The sequence below is a fragment of the Erigeron canadensis genome, chromosome 7 (genome assembly GCF_010389155.1).
Source record: "Erigeron canadensis isolate Cc75 chromosome 7, C_canadensis_v1, whole genome shotgun sequence".
Lineage (NCBI taxonomy): Eukaryota > Viridiplantae > Streptophyta > Magnoliopsida > Asterales > Asteraceae > Erigeron > Erigeron canadensis.
The window spans coordinates 38718301-38723953 of record NC_057767.1 but is presented as its reverse complement, the minus strand read 5'-3'; the positions used below and the strand labels follow the sequence as shown (position 1 = coordinate 38723953).

The 5653-nt window shown below is 35.6% G+C and overlaps 1 pseudogene; it reads left to right on the top strand.

Annotated features, from left to right (window-relative positions):
* The first annotated feature begins 565 nt into the window (after nucleotides 1-565).
* LOC122609517 lies at nucleotides 566-5391 on the top strand (annotated as a pseudogene).
* Nucleotides 5392-5653: the final 262 nt, after the last annotated feature.

The following is a 5653-nucleotide window of genomic DNA, read 5'->3' as shown; positions in this document are numbered from 1 at the left end:
AACTGTTTTATGCCTTTGTTGGTCATCTGCTTGGTGTCAAAATTTCCAATTCTCTAGAATTCAAATTTTCTCTAAACTCTATCTGGCTCTTTAATTGTACTCGTTGGGAATTGCCCTGATCGAGATACCTGTGAGGATCTCAAGAAGGCAAATGTTGACAAAGAAATAAGAGTACTAGGATAACTGTGATAGATTTTAGTATCTTAGTGGCTACAAATTAATAACTTTGTAATTATATCATTAGTTTTAACACTTTGGTATCTAACAATTGATGATCCCCTTGTTCTTTTGGTACTTTTTTTTTTTGTTTTTATTGTTATTATCGTTATCAGGGAAGTGATATCTTAGTGATCACACAAAAGGAATAGTACTTGTGGAGAATGAAAGATGGAACACGAGAGATTTAAAAGGTAATTCCCGTTGGTTGGACCTACATGGGGCTGGACTTGTGCTGTGTTGCTATTTCGCAAGTACTATTGCCTCATAGTCAGTGTATGTTACATATATCATTATAGTTACGCACTCACTCACATGTATGGATATGTATGTATTTGTTATTAAGTTTATGTTAATCATTTTCATAATTTATTTGCATGTACAGATTCGTGATACCAGTGTGCTTGCGAGGTTACGACCTGTGCGAGGATTTAAGAAGCTATCTAATAGTGGAAGGATGCAAAAGATTTGAAGTGTATGTTTGCACGATGGCTGAAAGAGATTATGCATTGGAGATGTGGAGATTACTAGACCCGGGGTCACACCTGTTTGGATAGAAGCAATTGTTGAATAGTGTTAATTGTGTCAAACCAGGTAAGCATGCTAACTGACTGAGAAAAAAAGTATGTTTTAAGAGTAATCATTGTGTGTATATTTTGTAATAAAGCATTCCCATTCTTCCTCTTAGCGTACTCTTGCCGTGCACCAGTTTCTATAACTCTTGTATCTTTCTATCAACCCATGGTTCTTCCAACACCTGTTTTCCTGCATATAAATCAAAACTATGCAAAAACATGTGAAATCCACTCAATAATGTAATATTCGAGCACATATAACAATTTGGTCTATGATATAAATCGTGATTATCAGTTAGTTGCTACATTCCTAAAATTTTAAGCCTTTCTCTTTCTATTATTTTGTAGGTGCACGTAAGTCTTTGGTTAGTGTCTTCCAAGATCGGAACTGCCATCCAAGGATGGCCATGGTAATTGATGATAGGTTAAAGGTTTGGGAAGAAATGGACCAGCCTAGAGTTCATGTTGTACCCGCCTTCACTCCTTATTATGCTCCTCAGGCAGAGGTATAGTCAAATTACAACATTGATTTCTCCATTTGATTTATTAAACTAATACGATATCATCTCTTGAAATTTCTTTTCTTAGACTGCAAATGTGGTTCCAGTTCTCTGTGTGGCTAGGAATGTTGCATGCAATGTTAGAGGTGGTTTCTTTAAGTAAGATGCCTATTAAAATTGTGAAAGCCAATTTATAAATCAGAATTGCCTTTTGATTTTCTGTACACATGAAGAATGTTTTTTTTACCTATGCTCTGTTGGTCAGGGATTTTGACGAGATTCTGCTGAGGCGGCTTGCTGAACACTTCTATGAAGATGAAGTTTCAAATCTACCATCTGTACCAGATGTTTGCAGCTATCTTGTTTCCAAGGTGAGTAAATAAGACACTTCCATGTTTGATATCTGGAAGAAGTCATGCTTATTCTGTAAAAGCTTGGTTTCAGGATGCCAGTTTTGTACCAAATGGCAACACAAATGCCCCAATGACAGAAGGAATCACTGGTCCTGAAGTTGCACCCAGACTGAGCCAGCAGGTAGGTTTTCTAAAGATATGTAATGACGGGCTCAGTAACAATCTGATTTCATTTGCTATATGCATGTAGAGTTAAATTATTCAGAAAGAGTTCTAACAAGAACGCAGTCAAAATACTGAGTTTCTTTTCTTTTTCTTCTTTATTATCACCTTATTCAGGATAACAGAAATGTGGATCCAAAATCTGAAAGATTCTTGCCATCAGTCCCAACTAAAAGTATCTATGGTCCATCGTCTATTAGATCCGTGGTTCCTTTAGAGAGTATGTAATCATAAAACATATTTCCCCACATGTAAGACTATGTATATTGGTTGATGCTTTGTTAATTAAAGAAATTATATTGCAGAACCTAGCATACTTGGCCCAAAGCAAGGACCTGAGATGTCGAACAAACAGCGAGCTGGTTATAATCCACCGTCTCATGGTACAGATATTTCTTTCTCTTCAGGTTCTTAAGCGCTTGTATCTGAGGCAAGGGGTGATGAGGTATTATACATTACCTTTATCATCAGGCTTGTTGACTATTCTTGTAGTTATCTAGTTCAGTGGTTCATCTACTTTTGTCTTGCTTTTATCAGGCAGTTCATGGATATAGATTGCAAAAGAAGAATTTGCCTCAAGCTAGTCAGCTTTCAGGTATTTAAGGGGCCATCAATCGTCTTCTTTTTGTCTAACGGAAACATAATACGAGTAATTTGTTTTGATTAAACTCCATAGCATATTATAGGAAAATGATAAATCCTCATTTCCCCATATTATAATGTTCGTTTTAGAAAATTTATCTTATATGGGGGAAAATGTGTGTGATTATTATCTTGTATCTTAGGGCCAATCGGGTAGTTTGTGTTTTTTTTACAATGTATACACAACAATGGATTTTTCATTAAGTAGGGCTTTACCCAATGATATATAATGGATCAAATTTAAAATTTCATAATTAGTAATAGATTTAATACATCATGGACTGGTCCCTTGTGTACTTGTAACTGATCAAAATATTTCTTCTTTTGGTTATTGATAGTGGTGTTCTGAACTTGGAAGTCTTGTGTTGAGGACTTCCGTCAAAAATAACATACAGTTAAATAAATTTTGTTATACTTATTGTTCTTGTTTATCTCTTCTTCTTCGTTCTGGAAGGCCAAGGTGTACAACACAATCAGTCATCCTTAAGTAACAAAAGAGGGCCCCTTGACGGTGGGAATGCGAATCTTCCACAACCATCTATATCCATTGGAGTGCTGCAGGAAATTGGACAAAGATGCGGTTCTAAGGTATGCCAATTTGTTCTATTGGGAAAACAAGCTTTTCTTTCTGGTTATCATTATTGTGCTTAGTGAAATCTTTATATTTATTTATAGGTTGAATACAGATCAATTTTGAGCTCCAACAGGGATTGTGGCAGTTCTCTTATGAGGTGAGCAGAGTACGCCATTAGTATTTCTAGCCTACTTCTATTTGGTGCTACAAAACAAACAAATAAAGAAAATAAAAATAGGACAAGTTTTGTTTTGTAGCAGTTGTTTGCAAGTGTTCAAATAATTTGCTAATGCCGTTTTCGCTATTTGATATTTATTCTTCCTATTATATGGTATGTGCTGAATATGTCTCGACGATGCAGGTGGTGTTTACGGCCAGGAAAATTGGTATTGGGATGGGCAAGACAAGAAAGGATGCACAGCAACAGGCTGCTGTGAACCCCCTTTTCAGCTTGGCTGGTGAGAATATCCGCAATCTTCTCATGCATGTGGTTTACCTGTTGATTTGAAAGATCCCCCTATCAAATTTGTTTTCTTGAAATAGAACTGTCATCTGATCAAATTCTATGTGTTCGTTCTTCTCTTATTTCACCTTTCACTGGATAAAATTCACTACCTAAAGTTTAGACTATAACATATGCTCTTGTCATTTTATTACAGATAAATATGCAGCATATGTAATTTCCCGCTCTGAAACAATAAAGAGCTGATAACCAATCTTGTGATATGGAAAATGGTTTTTTATGGGATTCTGATTCAGATGAATCACTTGTTAAAGATGTCGACAACTCATCTGAGGTGGGAATCCATATTTATGATGCTTCATATATAGTTATATTCCATTCAGTTAAAAACATTAGTTGTGCTTGGATAAAGGGTATATGGGCAGACTGCCAGATAGCATGTGTTACTCCCTACTTTTTGGCGTTTCTTCTATGCTCTTGATGAAGGTAATAGTTGGTGGTCGACCCATTGTTTAGTCTAGACTCTAGAGGTAGCAAATTGGGTGGTGGGGTTAACGGGTGAAAACATGTGACTGTTGTTCAGTTTATCGACAATTGTTAAAAGTTTTCAACTATTTGAGAAATATTGGTGTCTGATATTTACAAAGAGTTTGTTATATGAAATAATAATGTAATTAAATGATTAGCTCGTTTGATGCTTAAAAGTACACTTAAAGGACACTTTATGCACGCTTTCGTTAAGCTGATTTTTTTTTATTTTACTTTTTTTGACCCGTTGGAGAACATAGCACGAATCAGATTGATTGGTAAATAGGTCAAAGTTGCCACATCTAGTTTTTATTCATTATCCAAGTACTCTCATGCAATTAAAAGTTTCATGTTGATGTCTGTTAATTAGACGCTATTTTGTTTTAGTTCTTTAACTTCACTTATGAGGGGTAAGTAGATTTGCAAATACACTTGTCATTTCTACCAAAAAATGTCGTAGAGCATTGTTGTCGCTATACAAAAAAATTTTGTTGATCAGACGAACATAGTTTAGTCAAATGTATATGAAAGATAATGGCCTTACAGGTTCCTGAATTGAGGCGTTCTAATTTGACAGGCCAGCAGAAGAGAGGCGAATCTGCAAGGTGAAGAATCTGATGAAGGATTGGAAAGTCGTACTGCTAACAGTAGATTAAGTTGAGTCTTGGTATATATAATTTTGCTTAGGAGTAGAAGCTCAATTTACTAACCTTATTTTGACAACCTTTTGACAAATTGGAAAGCTGACAACAAAGTTTATAATTCAACGACGCAATACCATCGAAAGACAGAAGTCATTGAGTTCTATATAAAGAAGTGAATATGTGTGTGTGTGTGTGTGTGTTTATTAACACGATCAAATGCACATCAGCTGAAGTGACTATTAGCTGCTCTTTAAAGTTTAGTGGCACACATATCTGCTACTATTTCTATTTTAAGGATGGATTGAAGATATAATTATGATACACTCTTTGTATTCAAAGTGACTCAACACCCTCGTATAAGGAATATCAGACGTAGAGATGGTAAAATGGATTGGTTGGGTACCAGGTCTAAAGGGTCAGTTTGGTTTGCCCAATACCCATTTTGTACATAAAAAATATACTTGTGGCGACTCTTGACCGTTTAGACTCTCTATAAGATTATCGTTATTGAAATGTTTTATGTATTGTCATTACTAATTCTTGATTTCTTGTTCTCTTGGTGTTATAGGTTGCCGGAATATACAAGTAAATGGTTGAAAGAAGTACCACTTCAAAATTCATTAGATTCATCATCCTCATGGCAGCAACCAAAGAAAAGTAACAGATTTGTGTGAGGCCAGTAATATATGTCATTTGCCAAAACATACTTAATGGGTGGAACGACAAGTGATTTCTGAACCCATGATTTCGAGTTCCAGCTACACAGAAATGAGAACCAGCAACATCTTGGTGATGTGAATATGAAGGACTGAAAACCCGTGTTAACAAGTTGTAAAGGGGTCCTGAAAATCTTGAGCGCCGATGTTTGTTTTTACACCCTTTTTGATAGAAAGCTTGTAAGTATGGTTTAAGATATGGTGGTTGATCGCTTCGAAA